This window comes from Eptatretus burgeri, chromosome 1, assembly GCF_056783735.1.
Source record: "Eptatretus burgeri isolate ZD-2024b chromosome 1, Ebu_testis_v1, whole genome shotgun sequence".
NCBI classification, from domain to species: Eukaryota; Metazoa; Chordata; class Myxini; order Myxiniformes; family Myxinidae; genus Eptatretus; species Eptatretus burgeri.
The window spans coordinates 157537594-157557952 of record NC_140961.1 but is presented as its reverse complement, the minus strand read 5'-3'; positions in this window follow the sequence as shown (position 1 = coordinate 157557952).

The window sequence follows — 20359 nt, the reverse complement described above, 5'->3', positions numbered from 1 at the left end:
CAAGGCATTTAAGGATAGTTTTGGTAAAATTGTTTCGTCCTGTTCTTCTCATGTTTGACCATGCAGGAGCCGAGCAACAAGGAGGAGCTCTGGGGTTCACAGTTTCAATTAAGTTGGCCTGCAGCTCACAGCATCTGCTGTGAAGATAAACAATGATAATATATTTCGGAATAGCAAAACTGGTGAGTGCAATGACAAGGTTCTTGAGAGATTGAAGCTGCAGTCAATCCATCACTATTATATTAGGAACTGGAGAGGTCACAGAATGCATCACACCATACGATTTGTCAGAAAAAGAACATGGGACTTTATTAGAACTTGGACATTGGATATTTTAAAAAATAGTTTGTGATTTCAGATTTTTAAACTATCTTTGAGAAAAAGATGCACTGAACAGATAGAGATTTTTGATGACATCAGCTATATCGTTGCATCGCTCAGTGGCGCAACTTTGTCTGAATGCCATTGTCCGTCAGTTCTCAGAGCACGTGGAAAATTTGATTGGTCGAGATGGCATAAAATAATTTGCCTAAGTTAAACTAAACTGAATGTTTTTGAAAGTGCAACAAGGCGATTTGCATTATACAGTGTTCAAATGTAAAATTAAATTGAAATAAAATAAGTTTTAAAGGTTTGTCATAAAAAAACCCATCGAATTGGAAGTTTACTGCCTTTGATGCAGTTTTCTTTACAACACTTTATTTAACACGTTAAATTTGTTATTCGTGCCTGTTGTTTTTGTCATTCATCATGACGTCCCTAAAAATAGTGTTTCCTGTTTGGAATGATTTTCAATTTTTTTGACTGCTCAGACAGACAGACTGAAGCAATTGCTTTGGCAAGCTGTGCACATGCATATTCAGAACGACATTCCATACAATTTACCAAATTCAGAGCCAAAAGTACTGCTAAACTGCAGGTTCAAGTTTTAGTCCATCCTCCGTTTTGTGTTATACAGTATTCAAAGTATTAAATGCAATTGAAATGATGTAGTTCCCCGATGATAGGAACCACTTGCTTAACTCCGCTTTCCGCTACATGCACAGGGTTAAAACACATTTAGCCTCCAACCGGGCGATATCCCATTCGGGAGCTTATAATATTTTGGGTTCTGTCTGTCCATCCTTCCGCAGCCTCCACTTAAAAATGACGATACATTCCCTTAATATTCAGATGATATATGCATCTAGGAATGAGGAATGTCAAATGATTTTGAATTTGAAGCTGAAATCATAGGACACACGATTTTATTTCAGAATTTTGGCAAGTTAAAAAAGATTTTATGGTCGAGGATAAAATCAGAGTGTAAATGCTTTTGGGTATCATTTATTGACCTGCACTCTACCATCTTCACAAAACCAACACAAAACTTTGGATTACTTTTTATTTTACTCGCAAATGAAACCTGTCGCTTCCATGACAGGTATATTGAAGGGGGGCAGAGAAAGTGAGGGGGTTAGAGAGATGGAGAGAGAGGAGGGAGGTTAAGGATTAGAGATGACAGAGGAGTAGGAGACAGGATGAAGGAGAGGGGGTAGAGAGGGATGGGAGAGTGAGGGGAAGGGATCATGAGGAGGAGAGGGGGGATTCCAGCAGATGTGACGTCCGGTTTAATGACCATCCAAGAGATGGCACACACATTTATGAAACAACATGCCAGTGAAACACCAGGATGACAGTTTATACCTTCGTGGGAGTTCGAATCCAGGCTCGACAGCTTAGAGCGAACGTGCATACTTCTCGGCTCTCCTGCCATGATGTGGCGATTCATTGTTTTGCAACAACTGAAAACATTTTTTACTCATTGTTATCATCCTCTTTATTTTGCCTTCCAAAATCCGGAGATGACCCCATGGAGAACTGCGCCACAGTATCGCCATGGAAACGTGGCGAGATCTAAGCTTGAAAATTGCACCAAACAAGCACACCAACTGAATGGTTGAACAAGTTTTTAAAAACGAAATGTGTAATTTTTTTTACATGGATCTATCGATGTCAAAGTGACGGTGGTATTATGAAAGAAGATCATACATAAAGGGGAAACGTCAAAATAACATTGCACATTTTCAGCTCGCGAGTCACAACACCAGTTCCTGTATGACAATGCGGGGCCAAACGCAGGTGAGTAGGAAGTGAACTTTGTTCAAGTCAATCCATATATTCAGTGACGGTTTTCAGTGATATATATATATATATATATATATATATATATATATATATATATATATATATATATATATATATATATATATATATATATATATATATATATATATATATATATATTTTTTTTTATATATTCAGTGATTGAATATATGGATTGTTCAAGTCAATCATTATATTCAGTGAAGGTGGGAAGACTTTTGCCATATATGGCCGTTGCTTGGAAACAAATAACAAAGCAACTTGGACAGTGCTTGCCAAGTAGGGTGAGCACTCAAGCAAGCACTCTATTGAAATAGTTGATAAGGAATGCCTGGTTTAGCAAGCAATTACCCATCGGTCATACAATCAGTCATACGCCATGCACAGAGATGCCCGGAATATCAAGCAATGTTTGAATTTGACAAAGGAACACTTTTTAACAGAATGAACTGCTGTTGAGGTCAACGAAGAAGTTAGTTTTTGAAATTCAGATGAGATTAAGAGATTCTAGAGGTTATGGCATGTGCAGAAATGAAATTGAGCCATGAACAGTGGCATCTCCAGGCATTTATAAGCATTGCAATGTATTCAGTGATTTCTTAGGTTTGATTATTATCAAGCATTTGATGATATGAGTGAAGAAAGTGAAAAAAAAACTCTATCGTTAAGAAACTGTTGTGACCTGTTCCACGTCAAGGCATTGTTGAGCAGGCCAAAAATATGATGAATTAAGACCCCAGTGAGAGACAGCGAGGTGACCAAGGATGACACTTGACAAAGGACAATTAAATAACGCCATTAATTATCATCAAAAGGGATGTCTAAGTTAACCTAAACACTTAATTTTCATTCATGTACTACTAAGGTATTCCCTTCGTATGCCTGCAAAGTTTCAGCCCGCTAGGTTGCATGGTTTTAGAATGATGGAGGAGACACATTAACCGACAGACTTCCTGACTGACACACACACACATATACACACACACACACACACACACACACACACACACACACACACACACACACACACACACACACACACACACACACACACACACACACACACACACACACACACTGACATTTATTCTTATAGATCAGCAAATACCACCCATCATTTGCTGAGGGGAATAGTAAAGGGGGGAAGAGGGGGAGAGAGAGGTGGGTGGGGAGAGTGCAAGGGGATGGGGAAGAGAGATAGATGGCTGGGGGAGAGAGACAGATTGGTGAGGTTGAGAGAGGGTTTGGGGGAGAGAGATAATGTTGGGGGGGGGAGAGTTGGGTGGGGGGCAGAGAGAGGAGTAGGGGAGCAAGAGGGGTGGGGGAGAGAGAGGGTGGGGGAGAGAGATGGGTGGGGGAGAGAGAGGGTGGGGGAGAGAGAGGGTGGGGGAGAGAGAGGGGTGGGGGAAAGAGAGGGTGGGGGAGAGAGAGGGGTGGGGGAGAGAGTGGGCTGGGGTAGAGAGAGGTGGTGGGGTAGAGAGAGGTGGTGGGGAGAGAGAGGGTGGGGTAGAGAGAGGTGGTGCGGAGAGAGAGGGTGGGGTAGAGAGAGGTGATGGAGGGACTGAGGAGGGGTGTGGGAAGGGAATGCAGCGTGCAGTGAGAGGAAATGAAGGCAGATGTGTGGTGGAGCATTAATTACACTGAACAACAAAAATTTTTTACTGGAGATGTGTAAAGTGATTTAGACTAATTTGGGTACGCTGATTTCAAAAATCATAACCGTTTTGCTGTATCACGTCAGGATTTTCAGTAACAGAAATATTCCCATTGCCTAGAAGTCAGGATTTCAATGAAATTTACAAAAATTCATTTATTCATTTATTTCATCATGAATGCTTCAAAATTATAGAAATTACAGAAAAACTCCACGAGAATGTAATTAAAAATGCTTTAGGCATTTGGCTTTGCGTTTGTGCTGCTCTGTGTCAGTTTCACGATGCAGGAACCAGCAGAAATCGCCCATCATGTTCGGGTTGTGCCGCCCTTGGTAACGCGTCTCCATGAGTGAAATCTCTTGGTGGAATCGCTCGCCGTGCTCGTCGGAGACTGCTCCCAAGTTGTCAGGGAAGAAGTTCAGGTGCTGGTGTAGGAAATGGATTTTCAGGGACATCCTGGAGCCAAGTTTCCTGAAGGACTCCAGCAGCTGCTGCACTATTTCTTCATAGTTGTCCGCGCGCTCGTTCCCCAAGAAGTTGTCCGTCACAGCTTTGAAGCTCCTCCACGCTGCCAGCTCTTTGGGGTTTAGAGTTGTCGGAAAAGTTTCGTCCTTCATAATCTGTCGGATTTGCGGTCCAACAAAGACACCAGCCTTGATCTTGGCCTCCGACAAGGTGTTGCCAAACTTTTCCTTGAGGTATAAAAACCCACGCCCATTCAGATCCATTGCCCGTACAAAACTTTTCATCAAGCCGAGCTTTATGTGGAGTGGTGGAAGGAAAACCTTGCTGGGTCGACAAGGGCGACATGCTTCACGTTGTGTCGACCAGGTACATGCTCTTTTCGCTCTTCCCAATCTTTCTTCGTCCAGTGATTCTTGTCGTCTCTGCTATCCCAGAGACAAAGGAAGCACATGTATTTCGTGTAGCCTGACTGCAGCCCTAACAACAGCGCCACCACTTTCAAGTCTCCGCAGATGTGCCAGTTGAAGTCATTGTACTTGATGGAATCAAGCAGCTGCCGCATAGTCTCATAGGTCTCTGTCATGCCGAACGCGTGAGCCAGTGGGACTGATGGTTTCTCGTTGCCATTGTGGAGCAAAACAGCCTTCAAGCTGTTCTTCCCCGAGTCGATGAAGAGGCGCCAGTCTGCAGGATCGTGATCACACCCAAGTTCTTTCAACAGACCGTTGATGTCACTGCAGAATGTCATCGTGTCTTCCATCTCAAAGAACTCAGCCATGTCTCTGTGACGTGCTCTGAACAAGGATATCTTGGTGTTAGGTTCAAGTAGATTCCACTGCTGCAGCCTTGATCCAAGCAGCTCTGCCTTCGCCTTTGGCAGCGAGAGATCTCTTACAAGATCATTTAAGTCTCCCTGGTTCAGGTGTGATTCTTGAGTGTCGGGTTCAAAAGGTTCATCATCACCATCCTCTTCACCACTGCTTACAGCTATGTTCTGATCAGCTGGAGGTGTTGGAACGGGGTTCTCGTCATCATGAGGCACAGGTTTACGAGCAGAGACGCAGTCAGCGTACTTGATGTGACCTTTATTCTTCTTGTTGAAGCCGGCGATGCTTGTGCAGCAGAAATAACAATCATCATGATGATTCTGCGGCTCACGCCATATCATGGGCACCGCAAATGGCATGCTTGCGCGCTTGCCCACCAACCACTGAGTCAAGGTTGTGTGACAGCTTGTGCAGCAGATGTGTGGTGCCCAGCTCTGTTCTTGGTCCCCCACCTTACACCCGAAGTAGTGAAAGTAGGCGGCCTTCATTTTCACTGCTGTAGATATACTTCGCTGTTGATCTTTTTTGGTATACCGACCACAGACATAACAGAAGTTGTCAGGATGATTGGTACAGGAACGCCTACTCATCTTTATCTGAAAGAAAGAAATATAACACAAGTTAACAACAATTGTACGAAATAGACATGTTAAAGACATATGTAAATTTCATTGAAATCCTGACTTCTAGGCAATGGGAATATTTCTGTTCCTGAAAATCCTGACGTGATACAGCAAAACGGTTATGATTTTTGAAATCAGCGTACCCAAATTGGTCTTAATCACTTTACACATCTCCAGTAAAAAAATTTTTTTGAAATTTGTTGTTCAGTGTTATCATTCATACTGTCTCATCAAAATGATTCCACATAGAATAAGTGAAGATGGAAAAAAAGTCATGTTTGAAATCCATTTTCTACTGGACATAATATAAATACCACAAGGACACTTCCGGAGATGAACACCAATATTCACAATCTATGACACCCCTTACTCACCTCAATCTCTGAAGAGTTGTATTGTGGTGGAGGTGGTTTTGGAGGAGGACAGTACAAGGTAAAGGGAAGTCAGCATAAAGGGAAGGGAAGAGAAGGCAGCGTGAGTGGAGGGAAAAGGAAGGCAGCATGAGGGGAAAGGAATGGAAGGCATTGTGAGGGGATGGGAAAAGAAGGCAGTGTGAGGGGATGGGAAAGGAATTGAGTATGAGGGGACGTGAAGGGAAGGCAGTGTGAGGGGAAGGGAAAGCAGCCTGAAGGGAGTGTGAGAGAAGGCAGCATACCAGGGTGTTCCCGAAGTGATAAAACGCGCCCAAACAGCAATATTTTCTTTTTACCAACTGGTCTTCTATAAAACCAGATGCGAGCATTCAAAAACCATAAAACTCACATTATCTAGCTGGAAAAGGCATGCCTGCATGCGAGCATTCATGCTCGCACATGCAGCAAGCTTTGCATCCCTCTTGTCAGCTCACTCTGAATCAGATTTGTTCAAGCTACACTTTGGGGAAGCCGTTTCAAATTCAAAACAAAATTGCCAGGCAGATGCATTCCTCCAATTTCCTCACAGTCCATGCTAACTGTGCATGCAGACCGGTGATATACTCATCCTTTCACTCATCCATGTGAAAAAGACTTCCCCACACTGGCACAGCACGGCACGTACCCAATTTGTACCACATTCGTGTGTGTTGTCTACTTGCCTCTTAATTTGCAGCAACTGCCAATTATTAATATATTACAACAACTATTAGCATATCTTAGTGGTGGGCCGATTGAAAATTTGACTATAACCGGTTACCGTTTAAAAACTAAAAATGGCCGATTATGCTACCAATGCCAATCATTTATTTATTTTGGCATCCACTTATCATGGTGATTGTTTTCATGCTTTCAATTGGCGATGACAACGGTGCTTCACCACTGCCATTGAGGATGCCGATTATAAAGTGGTAAAGAATGATGCCATTGTGCACATGTGAAAAGGATACCATGCTGGAATGACAACACACTGGAATCAAAAACAGACTCAACAGCCACCCCACGTGCTATTGTGGTGCTGGAATTGAACCCAGACTTGATATCCATCCAATTTGGTGATTGTCATGCTGGAATCCATCCTAGAATTTCTCCCAATGGCAAATCCTCCATTCCAGACTGGGAAATGACAAACTTCCCTGCAAGGGTCTCTCGCTCATCCTCTGCTAAAATTGGCTCATGTGATCATATGTTTGTGAGAGTCAATATATCTCTGGCTATTCTCAAAGCTGTCTCAGTGCTGGGAAGTCTTAAACTTCGCTCTTGCAGCTTCGCAGGAACTGCCAGCAGCCATCTCAGTTCATGACAGGTCTCCTATATGCAGCACCCTTGACATAAACTCAGACTGCACATTCATCCACAAACACCTGCTCTCTCTTTTGCACAGAACTCTCCCATGTCTTCTTCAGTTGTTCCTGGAAAGCAAACCAACCGGAGGCAATCTTTGATAATTCCACAAAGCCTGCAACAAGTGTGTCCATTCTCAGGACAGTGAGAATACAGCATGTGTCCAGTATGAACCTTCAAACTTGTCACTCTCTTCTATCATCTGGATATGCTTTATTGAAGTTTTCTCTGAAGTATGTTGCCTCTCCCTCTCTTCCCTCACTTCAAATGGCATCACAGCCGACTTCGCTCGTGAGAAGGCCAAATGCCTCATTTCTGTGTTTGCTTCCAAATCTTTTGTCCTGACACCCATGCTCTCTGCAGCCAACCGATCCAGTCATACCCATCTATTCCTGTACTCTGCGTATTTTGTAACTGAGAATGTGGAGAAGCCTCTGGCAACCATTGACTCTCATTCTTCAACTAGATTACTTACAAACATCAACAAGATCATGGAATCCATCATCGCAGTTGATATGATAGCTATCCTTTTCTCCAATGGCCTCATTTTACATCACCAATTTGGATAAAGAACAGTTCACTCTACTTTGGTCGTACAAGCTGCTTCTACTCTCCCAAAAATAAATGGAGGGCCCTCAATATCATACATGAGATCAGGGCCATCTCTCTAGACATGTCTTGAATTTTTGATACAGTATGGCATCCTGCCTTGTTTTTCAAACTGTCTGCCTATGGAATCCAAGGCAAACTCAACTCTTGAATTACCGACTTCTTCCACCTTGTGAACCAACATGTGGCTCTTAACAGAACCCTTTCAACTCCCCTCACTCTCATGGCTGGTGTGCCCCAAGGCAGTGTTCTCGGCTCCTTCTTATTCCTAATCTTCATCAATGATCTCTCCCGCTCTCTGTAAAATTCTCTTTATCTCTTTGCTAAGACATCCTTCATCCTTCAGACAAGCAGGCTGCAGTGTCTTCCCTCTCTTCAGACCTTGACAAAAATCACAAACGGGTCAAACACTTGGAATAGGTTCATCACAAACTGGACAAACACTGGCCTCCAAAGCCAGTCGCTGACTGGGCATCCTCCTTCGTGCAAAATCCTTCCTCGGACCACAAGAGCTCCTGACCACATACAAACCTTTTGTCCACAGCCTGGTGGAGTACTGCTCTTTAGCCTCTCACCTTTCTCGGCTTCACACTGTGAAAAGGAAGGCATTTCGGATCATTGGTATCTCCCACGATGAGACTGACTTTGGACCTCTCAGTCTCTCACAGCAGGCAGTTCGGTGGTCTTTCTGTCCTCTACTGTCTCCTCTCCGGTTTTGCCCCCCTGCTCTGTCTGCAATGTGTCCCCCTCACATTTCCACATGGTGTTGAAGGTACACCAGCATCTGCCTTCTGGTAAAACTACCAAAATCATGAATCACTGCTCACCTTCACTCTTTCATTCTTCCTTTTTCCTGCCTTTGGAATAAACTCCTTCACTCTCTTCAATCTCATTTTTCCCTCCAGGTCTTCAAAACAGCTGTTCACCACTACATCTTATCTCCCCCCATCAAAAACCATGATCCTTTCTACCCCGTTAATCCACCCCAAACCCACTTCCTTCAAATTCCCTGCCTTCCTTCCCAAAAGGTCCCTGTCATGCAAGGTCCTGATAGTCCCTGTGTTGTCTATCTTCTTTATCCCACTTTCCCTGCCCCATCCCTCTTTCTTCCACCGATCTCCTAATGTCTTTGTTCCCCACTGTTTTGTCCTTTCACTCTCACTCCCATTGTCTCCTGCCCCCTCCCCCTTGTTGTGTGTTGTGTGTTAGCTCTCATACGAGCCCCAACAATCTTTACCAAAAAAACAAAATGTCTTTCAATTCTGCAAAATTCACTCAGTGTCTCTGTCTCTCTCTCTCTCTCTGTCTCTCTCTCTCTGTCTCTCTCTCCCTCTCTCTGGCAAACCCTCTCATCTACATTCTGAACAACCCACTCACTCAAAGAGGCTCAGTGACTCAAACTCTTGGGTCTCACTCTCAGCCATGATCTCTCTTGGACAAGCCACATTTCAAAATTGGCCTCCAAAGCCAGGTGCCAACTGTGCATCCTCCATCATGCAAGGTCTTTGTGCTTTATCTCAGATCTCGTTTCTGCCTTGTTACTCCTTCAGGTGATAGGCAAGAGCATGTACTTCAGCTGTCAAATGGTGTACCTGCTGCTGCAGATGTTGGAGGTCTGTGGTAGTTGGAGCTAGTGTTGCTCCATTTGATTTCGTGGAAACTGCCCCGATTGTGGAGGAAAACAAGGGTGGTGACCTCGACTGTCTTGCTGGCCATGTCAGCATGTTGGTCAATATTCACTGAAGCACCTGTAGATGTTACAATGAGCTGGGCACTGCTTGGCAGACTTTAGAAGAAAAGCTGTTTGACAATTTCCTCCTCCACTTTGTTGTCCCATAACAGCTCCCTTGTACTGTGAAGCACGTAACAGTCATGGTTTCCGGTTATCCAATTCATCAGTGGTCAATAGTTGGTGCAGCTGATTTTTATCTCAAAGGCTGTCCTCGATGAGGACTTGCGTTTTTGTTCCAATTACAGCATAACATCCAAAACATTGGCAATGCATGCAAGGGATCAAAGAAGCCAGGCTTTTGTGATATCCTGTTGGTGTAAAAATGCTGCACATCTCAGGAACCACCAGAGTAACCAATTAATTGTAAAAGAAAAGGGGAAATAAACAGGGCTGTGTACAAAATTATACAAAATATAAAATTACAATATTTAAGATGTATTATAAGATATGAATGTGAAAACTTGAGGAGGTCTTAATGTTTCACATATTTAATCGGAAGACCAAAGGTTATAGGGAATTTGCCTTTACTGGCACAAAGTGATTTGTTCTGAACACTGAAAAATATGTTCTTTCTCAAACAAAATTTAGTAGTTTTGGTCTGGATAAGGTATTCTGTGCAATGTAAATATGGCTGGGAATACATTGTTTGACAATCAAATAAGAGGGTGACCCAAGGAATGTGACGAAAAGTGATGGCTGCTGTTCATTGGTTACACAATGGCTGCTGTAACAGACAAAAAACATAGGGGCAATCAGGTGATCCTTTGTACCTTGTCCAGCTCATTGGAGTTTAAGGGAGTGCTAGTATAATCAAAAAGATCTCTTCAACAATGTTGAAGAAATGTGGTTTGATGGTCCAACAAGCCAACTACTAAAATACAAGTTTATTTGTCCATGTCCTTGATTTTTGTGAGGAATTAAAAATGATCTTGCTGATATGATTTTGATTAAAGAAGCAGAAAGTGTTTGCAGAATAATAAACTGTAATAATTCAGCATGCACATTTTTGTATAACATTATAAATGTAAATTTTTAAGTCAACAACTACATCTGGCAAAAACCATGATGAAATTTATTTTTGAGATCCAGCTGTCATCCTTCAGTAAATATTTCAATGATACATAAATTCAAATGTAGTGCTGCAAGAACAGAAAGTACGTGCAAATATCTCTATTGTCAAAAGAAAATAGTAAGTCCAGTTATTCAAGGAAAAAGTAAAACACATCTCAGGAATTTAAATCTCACTTGATATTTTTGTAAATTTTGTAACATTTTGGAACAAAACTGCAGCCAACAAATGCAAACGCTGTGGCAATGATTGCAAACATTTCTGTTATAACTGTATGTTTTCCTTGTGTGCTCATATATGCAGGAATGAAAGCGACCACAACCATTAAGAGAAACAGCATGTTGTACGTTATAAACTTTCCCTCATTTAAAGATGAATCCTTGTTGTGAGACTTTGAAGCAAGAAAAAGGCACAATATTGCCAAAATTATCATGTAGATCAAGGAACAAAAAGCCCAAAGGGGTGAACTCAAAGTGCATTCAATAATGATTGTTCCCAAACGGGCCGTTGTATTGTAGTTTACATTTGGATCACTTACAAGAGCCCAGAGTAAAGAAAATACCACTTGTGGGGTAAAACAAAATACGACAACATATTTCTGTTTCAGTGACTTGACTGCAGTCGGGAAATTGTTCAGGGGAGAACCTGAAATGAAGTTTTCTAAAATTATTTTTCATGATTGAGGAACTTAACATGAAGATTGTGCACCAATTGAAAACTTTGTTGGAGAAGATTGTTGTTGTTGTTGAAAACTTCAACTTTGTTGAAGAAAAATTAACAGTTTAACATAATTTGTTAATTATGGCATAGTTCTGTCACATCAATAACTGATATATTACACAAAGCCTGGTTGGCATTGAAATGTAAATCTCTCAAAATATCATGTGACAACAACTGAGCCAAGTCAAGAAATAAGTGATCATGACATGATAAACAATAGACTAGAATCATCAGCTTTATGGAAAGGTATATTTTAAGATTAAAAAAAGAACACATCAAGGATGCAGATTGTATATGACACTTGGAAAAGAAAAAGCAACAACTGCACGAAATGCACCCAATGATAATTTATGAAGAGAGAATTGGAAAACATCTTGCAAAAGTGCCAAACTTCAAATGCCTCGGGCCGGATGGGATTCCAAACTTTTAGCTAAAGCAACTACATGCTCTCCACTCTCACGATGCTCGAGCATTTAATAAGCTCCTCCAAGGGGAACAGCCAATTAATGAAAGGTTCACAGAATGCAACACCCTTTTCATCCCAAAACATGAAAAAACCCATCAACCCAACAATTATTGACCAATACCACGCCAAGCAACAAAATACAAACTTTTAACAGATATAATCAACAATGGAATTTCTGACCACCTCACTCAACAAGGGACTCGAGAGGCAGAGCAGAAATAATGTAAGAGGATGCTATGGAACAATAGACCATTTATTGTTAAATAAGACCATACTCAAAAATTGCAAGCTCTGACAAACCAACTTATCCACAGTCAGGATAGATGACAAAAAAAATCCTTTGATGGTGTCCCACATTCATGGATTATAAAATGCACACAAATGTACAAAATTAACCCCCAGATATTCACACTGATTGAGAAAGCATGGAAGTAAAGATTGAAATCTCAAGAGTAAATATATGAGGGAAATTACAAGGTGACATTCTCTCCCCCCCACCCCCACTCACCCCCACCCCTCCCGTTTTGTCTGCCTCTGGACCTATTGAGTACCCTCATCAAATAACAAGGACACTGATACAATCAGACATGCAACATAAAAATGAGCAAAAAATACAAGAAAGGTAACGCATCTACTGTACATGTATGATCTAAAACTCATTGCAATTAATAATAAATTAGCAGATCAACTGAAACTGGTAAAGCAGTACTTAGAGGATATTCAAATGGAGTTTGCTCTTGACAAATGTGCCAAATGCCAATTTGTACATGGAAAAACAAAAAGAACAAACAACATCTCAATTGATCAAAGTGAAACAATACGGGAACTAGAAAAACTAAGCATCTCACAAATACCACTTGTGGGGTATTTGGTACTCATAACCAATGGTACTCCATCTCTTCTGGATCTGATTTTGACAAATTTCCCTGACAATATCTGCTGCTCTTCCTTCGCTCCAATTGGTTCTTCTGACCACGTCCTTGTTAAAGTGGACATCTCTCTGGCTGTCATCAGAGAACCACCTCACCGCCGTCGAGTCTAGCATTTCACTCAAGCCGACTGGCAGGGTCTCCGAGCAGCCATCAAACTTACAGACTGGTCTCCTATCACTACTTTCTCAAACATCAACTCATCCTGGGAATTCTTTCAAAGAAACTTGCTCTCCCTCATGCACAGATTTATCCCCTCTCGTGTTCAGTTGTCTTACCCTTCCTCCCGCCCTTGGTTTACTGAAGCTTGTGGCGAGGCAGTTGTCCTGAAACAACTTGCCTTTGCCTCATGGAAAGCAAACCCAACTGAGGGCAATCTCAGTTCTTTCCACAAAGCTCGGAACAAGTGTGTATCTACCCTCAGGAGAGCCAGAAAACAACATCTTTCTCATCTCAAGTCTGAACTCTCAGACCTCTCTCCCTCCTCAAAATCCTGGTGGCGTTTAATCAAATCTGTTTCTGGTGTATGTTCCCCCTCCATCCCCTCCCTTACCTCAAATGGCCGCACTGCTGATTCCACACGTGATAAAGCTGAATGTCTAAACTCGGTGTTTGCAGCTAAATCTTGTGTCCCAAACCCATCACTATCTCTACCCACTTTACCCAGTCGCACCCAACTGTCCCTGGACTCTGTATCCTTTTCGCCTGACAAGGTGGAGAGCTTGCTTTCAAACCTCGAGTCAGATTCTGCAACCGGTCCAGACGGCATCAGCCCACGTGTCCTCAAAGCCTGCTCTTCTGCTCTTGCTCACCCTCTCTCTGTTCTATTCACCCTCTCATTTTCCCAAGGTCATCTGCCATCTGCTTGGAAATCTGCTAACATCACTGCCCTGCATAAAAAGGTGCAAAAACAGATCCCTGTAACTACAGACCAATCAGCCTTCTCCCAATCATCAGCAAGGTTATGGAATCCATCATTGCTTCAGACATGAAATCCTTCCTCTTCTCCAATGGCTTGATTTCCAATCATCAATTTGGTTTCAGACCAGGTCACTCTACCCTGGATATGCTGCTACTGCTCTCCCATCAATGGATGGAGGTCCTCAATGCCAGACAGGAAATCCGAGCCGTATCCCTGGACATATCACGTGCTTTTGACACAGTCTGGCACCCTGCCCTACTCACCAAACTCTCTTCCCATGGTATTCAAGGCCATCTCCACTCATGGCTCGCAGACTTCCTCTCCTGTCGCAGTCAACGTGTGGCCCTAAATGGAGTTCTTTCATCCCCTCTTCCTGTGCAGGCTGGAGTTCCTCAAGGTAGCGTTCTGGGCCCTGTTCTTTTTCTGGTTTTCATCAATGATCTCTCGGACTCTCTGGAAAATCCTCTATTTCTCTTTGCCGATGACTCCACCCTCTGCCGTACCATCTGTCATCCCTCAGACCGGCAAGCAGCAGCTTCTTCGCTCACTGCAGATCTGGATAAAATCACAAACTGGTCCAACACGTGGAACATGTCTTTCAATCCACACAAATCTCACACTCTCACTATGTCTCTTCGAAAGGACCGTTTACAAAACCCCCATCCACTTTCTCAACAATCCACTGGAAGAAGTCTTTTCTTTCAAGCTTCTGGGTCTCACTATCTGCCATGACCTTTCCTGGGAAAGTCACATTTCCAACCTTGCCTCAAAAGCCAGTCGCCGACTGGGAATCCTCCGTCGTGCAAAGTCCTTCCTCGGCCCTCTTGAGCTCCTGACTACTTACAAAGCTTTTGTCCGTAGCCTGATGGAGTACTGCTCTCCCCTCTGGGCTGGTGCTCCTGCCTCCCACCTTTCTCGACTTCACGCTGTCGAAACCAGGGCTTTTAAGATCATTGGCATCTCCCGCAATGAAGCTGAGTCTTTGGGCCTCTCACTCAATCACCGCAGGTTGGTCGGTGGTCTTTCTGTCTTCTACCGACTCCTCTCCAGCCTTGCCCCCCTGCTCTCTCTGCGATTTGTCCCAACCACATTTCCACAGGGCGCTCAAGGTCCGCCAACAACCCCCTTCTGGTAAAACTACCAAAATCACGAATCACTGCTCATCTTCACTCTTTCATTCCTCTTTTTTCCCGCCTTTGGAATAAACTTCCTCACTCTATTCTTTCCCATTCTTCCCTCCAGGCTTTCAAAACAGCTGTTCACCACCACCTCTTATCTTCCCCCATCCAAATCCTCGATCTTTTCTACCCCCGATAATCCACCCATGCCCACTTCCTTCAATTCTCCTGCTTTCCTTCCTGAAAGTCCCTGTAATGTCCATCTTCTCCTCGCCATGTTCCCCGTCCCATCCCCATCCCTCTCCCTTCCACAGTTCACCTGTGTCTGTTCCCCAATGTTTTGTCCCTTCCACTCCCACCCCTCTTGTCTCATGCCTCCTTGCTGTGAGTTGTGTGTTAGCTCTCATACGAGCCTCGACCAAGGTATACAAAAAAAAAAAAAAAAAAAAAAAAAAAAAAAAAAAAATACGTTGAAATAGAACAAGGCCCCCCAGGTAGAACACAAAACAATGCATAAAATAATCAGAAAGAGGACCTATGAAGAATCAGACTAATTCTGAAGTCATCCCTTTTCCAAGAAATAAAACCAATGCTATAAACCAAATTGCAGTGCCAGTATTTCAATATAGCTGTGCAACATTCCAATGAAGCTGTGCAATTATAAACTGGCCACAAATGGAGATCAACAATTTAGACACCAAAATAAGAAAACTTCTAACTTTTAACAAGATTTTCATCAAAAACCAATGTATCAAATCAACCAAAAACCAAGGTTGTACTTACCGAGACGAGAAGGAAGAAGCAGTCAGATTGGAGCTTAACCAAGTGCACAAGACAACGAGTGTTAGACTAGCAGTGTATGTGAAAAGTTCAACAGACTATCAGATGAGATTTGCACATGAGCAAGAAAACAACAGACCAGAAAAGGAATCCTTAATGCATTTATCAATAAACTTCCAAAAATAGGTGCAAATTATGGATACTACACAGGAAAATGAAACAAAAATCACAGCCCCAATGATTGCAAAGAAAAAAAAGGAAAAGGACAAATATAAATATCAGCAGATATAATCTGACAAATGGGAGAATGACAAAAGAGCAGGAAGATTTTAAAAAGAGCTTGACATGATTGGGATCAATAAGGAAGGCTCTTTGGAATGGATAAGAAGAGGTCAAACAAACGTAGTTGTTGATGGAGAACGACTCATCATAAATGCCCAAGATGCCAAACATGACACTGATGCCTTTAAGAAAACTAGTGTGTCCAATGGTCAGATGGACCAAATTTTCATTGGTCGTGTGGGGGAAAAATTTATATTAATTTATTCTAAATTGTAACAAATGGAGTTTTAGAAATGTAACTTTTATGCTGCAAGTTGAATTGGCTGTCATTTCTGGCCAAAAGACTTTTGCCCTAAATGTTAAGAAATGTGTTGTTCTGAAGCAGAGTGACCGAGCTGATAACAAATGAACCGTTGCTTAGAAATGTACGAAGTGGCTTTTCGTCGAAAGGACACGTCTGCAGTCTGGGTTGAATAGCCCCCACCACTCTCTCATGAAAGTATAAAATGCTCTGAAATGTAAAATTGGTTGAGTGCAAGTACCTGAGAAAGTATTAGAATCTCAGTGGCTTGTACTCCTTGGAACTGACCAAGTACCAAGTTACAATAAAACTCTCTGATGTAATGAGGAAGTGAATTGAAACTGGTTGGTCTAACTGTTGACAAAAGTAAGAATAAATGAAATAGAAGATAAAGAATATTGCAATCAATGGGGATTCTTTAGTTCATTGTATGAGGGTGAAAAGTGTATGGTGTATAATTAGAAAAAAAATTGTTTCACAAGGAAGGACTTGTGTGGACATCGGTTTTATCAGTGTTAAGGGGTTTTATGCAGGATTTTATAACCAAATCGGACAAACGTTAAACTCTGTCTGAAGTCAAATAGGATTCCACAATCGGCCAGTTAGAATCCTTCAGGAGGACAACGATCACAAGGTGGGTTTTAAAAATCCACAACAGTCGTCAGAGCCACCTGCTGTACTGCTTGGGTATTACCTTGCCTTTCACGAAATCTCGATGTGCTTGGGGCCAACACGGGTATTACCTATTCATTATTGGCCTCGCAGAAGGAGAGGGAATTGTATTTGGGTTTGTTTGTTTGTTTGTTTGTCTATCTGTCTGTCTGTCCGCACAGAACTTTTGTGTTTTATCTGCAACCGTGTGTCGGATTGAGCCAAAATTTTCACCTTTGGTGGGTTTACTCATGTAGAATGTTTTAATCATAACTATGATGTCATAGGTCATGTGGTGTGGCAACCATGTTAGAAAATTTTAAAAAATTTGGACTTCTGTATATATGAAGCCACAGCAAGGAAAAAAACTTGAAAGTTGTCACTTGGCCAGTATTCCTCATGGGGAACAAGTGTGATTTTTGCTGATGTCAGAGGTGCCTTTGTTAAGACCTAATAATTGCATATGTATAATGCTACATCAGATCAGTATGAAAAAGTTTGAGGGTCATAAAAGGATCCACAGAAAAACAAAAAAAACTTGATGATGTCATCGGTCACGTGATTCAGCAGCCAATTTTTTGGGGAAAATAAACCTTCAAAAATCTTCTTCTCTGAAATGATTGAACAGATTGAGGAAAAATTAAACAAATGTGACTGCCTATCCATGAGGAATAAAAGGTTCACAAATATGATGTCATAGGTCACATGGTTTGGCAGCCTTTTTTCAGAGAGCTTTTGTGCTATTCATATGAATGAAGAGAGTATTGAAATGAAGAAAACCATTTTAAGGAACATCAATTCTTGACTTATAAAAGTTCATGAATTCCATCTAAACGTCAACCAAACAAAAAAATTAAAAATAGCTCGGATTTTCTCTTATTTTCGTTTTTAATAAAAAATTAACATCTGATGTATGTTAAAATTCCTCTTTTTGACCAATCCAAGCAAGCGAATTTTATTTCTGCGGGCCTGTGTAACATGACACAGAGCAACGAGCATGAACATTTCGCCACGTGCGAATTTCGATTATTTTCCCACGTCAAATATGGAAACTTGTCATTATTCTGAGAGGTAACTAAACAATTACTATCACTATGATCAGGAAAAGTATCTGCACAGGTTTATTTTTGAGATGGCTGTTTAATTCATATGATAGTTGAGACCAAGATTGTGCAACTATGGGATACATTTGAACTGTCGTTTTTGTGCGATTTGTGATTCCGTCACGATTTCTGTTGTTATTTCTTTCTAGCTTTGTGATATTCAAGACAGACTAATCAAATACTAAATAACCAATAGTACATTTGCATGCATTATCGCTGGAAATTCAGGCTTTTGTCATTTTAGCCCCAGTCACGGCTGGCGAGCGTGACGGAATCACGTTTTTTCCGTGACGGACTCATGAAAATGTCACGGAATCACAAACTCTGCACTGCTTTGAGATATATATGTATATGTATATATATATATATATATATACATATATATATATATATATATATATATATATATATATATATATATATACATATAAAGATATTAGCAGGGATACCCGTGCTCCGCACAGGAATCCCGTGGATGACGGCGGGTCTGAAGGAGTATATGTCACAGTTAATTGTAAAATTGTAGAGGCTGCCACCATTATTATTTTTATTCATCACCACTATAATATTATATTTTTCCCGCCATGTTTTATATGCAGAAGACTCGAGTTCAAAAATGTTAAGATTTAAAGCCGCATCAGATAAAAAAACCATAATGCCTCAACAATGTGAGGCTGGTTTCATGTCATCATTTGCGACTTAATTTATACGTCGGGCATAACCCAGCCTCGCCCAGCGTATTTGATTTATTTACGTCTGTTATCCTGATAAAAAATTATGTTATATTATGTCTACGAAGTTACAACGTACCTACGCCCACAACCATTCTATAAAATATCTACATAGCCCATAACCATTTAATAAAATATTATACACATACGCCATACGACATAATCATTCTATTTATATCTATAATATGTATATATACAAACCACCACCACCATTTTTTTCATTTCCCACCACCATTTTTATTTTTCACCAGCAACATGTATTTCCTTCATCGCACATCCTTTTCCCGTTTATGAAATAACTGAAGTAGGTCAATAATTTTAGTGGACTGCTCGAGGATGAATAATATTTGATGTCTTCCACTCTGGGGCCAATATGTATAAAGCCTCCGATGATCCCACTCTGGAGCATCCCACATATAGCTGAACATGGGAAAAGCAAGGAGTGGATAATTCCAGCCCTGCTACTTTCAATGACTGTCCTTGTGCCTTATTGATTGACATCGCAAAGCACAGGCAAACAGGAAATTGTAGTCTCTTAAATTCAATCGTTGAATTTGATGGAATGAGTGGAATTTTCGGAATGAATACATCTTCTCCTTTTGCACATCCTGTCATGATAGTGGCCTCATTTACATGCGGTAGTAGTCTTTTCACAATCAGTTTATATTAGTTCCGTTGAAAGTTTTGGTGCATCTCGATTATGTAATAACATAACAGGGCATCCAATTTTTAACGACAGATTGTACGGAGGCAATCCTGGTAATTCCAATGAGTTTAGAAATTCTGTGGGATAATGTATGGCTTGCTCAGTATCCAGTGCGGTGTCAATAGACTTGTGACTATGTTGTTCACCTGGAACTACTTGTAATAACTGATGGTTTATTACACGGACTGTTTCATTAAGTGGAGCCAGGATTGTTCTTTCACAGAGCCACTGTATGTTTTTGTAATTAGTCGCTAAATTGGGAAACACATGAGCGTCAAATTATTCCATAGATGAAATTATTATACCACAGTCATCGGGAACAGATATTACATCATTTGTGTTCGGGATTTCACCATTTCCAAGTTTGAGAAGTAATTGTGCGAAATTGCCAGCATCTAAATCACCATATAATTTGACCCTCATATTTGGTGTGAGATGGATAGTTTGTATGAATGTCCAGAGGTATGAAGATTTTATACTGGCTTTCATTTCATCAGCTGGAGTTCCACGGGGTACTACAGGTAAAGTTTGCCTGAAATCACCAGAAATAACCAGCGTAACTCCACCTTTAGGCAGGTTTACTCCTCTTAAATCTCGCATAGTTCTATCTAATGCTTCGAATGCATCCTGAGGCGACATCGTACCTTCATCCCAAACTATGAGGTCGCAATTCTTCAGCACTTTTTCTGCTTCAGTTTGTTTGCCAATGCCACAAACCGGATATTCCATTGTAGCAAAGTCGAGAGGAAATTTGAAAGCAGAATGCGC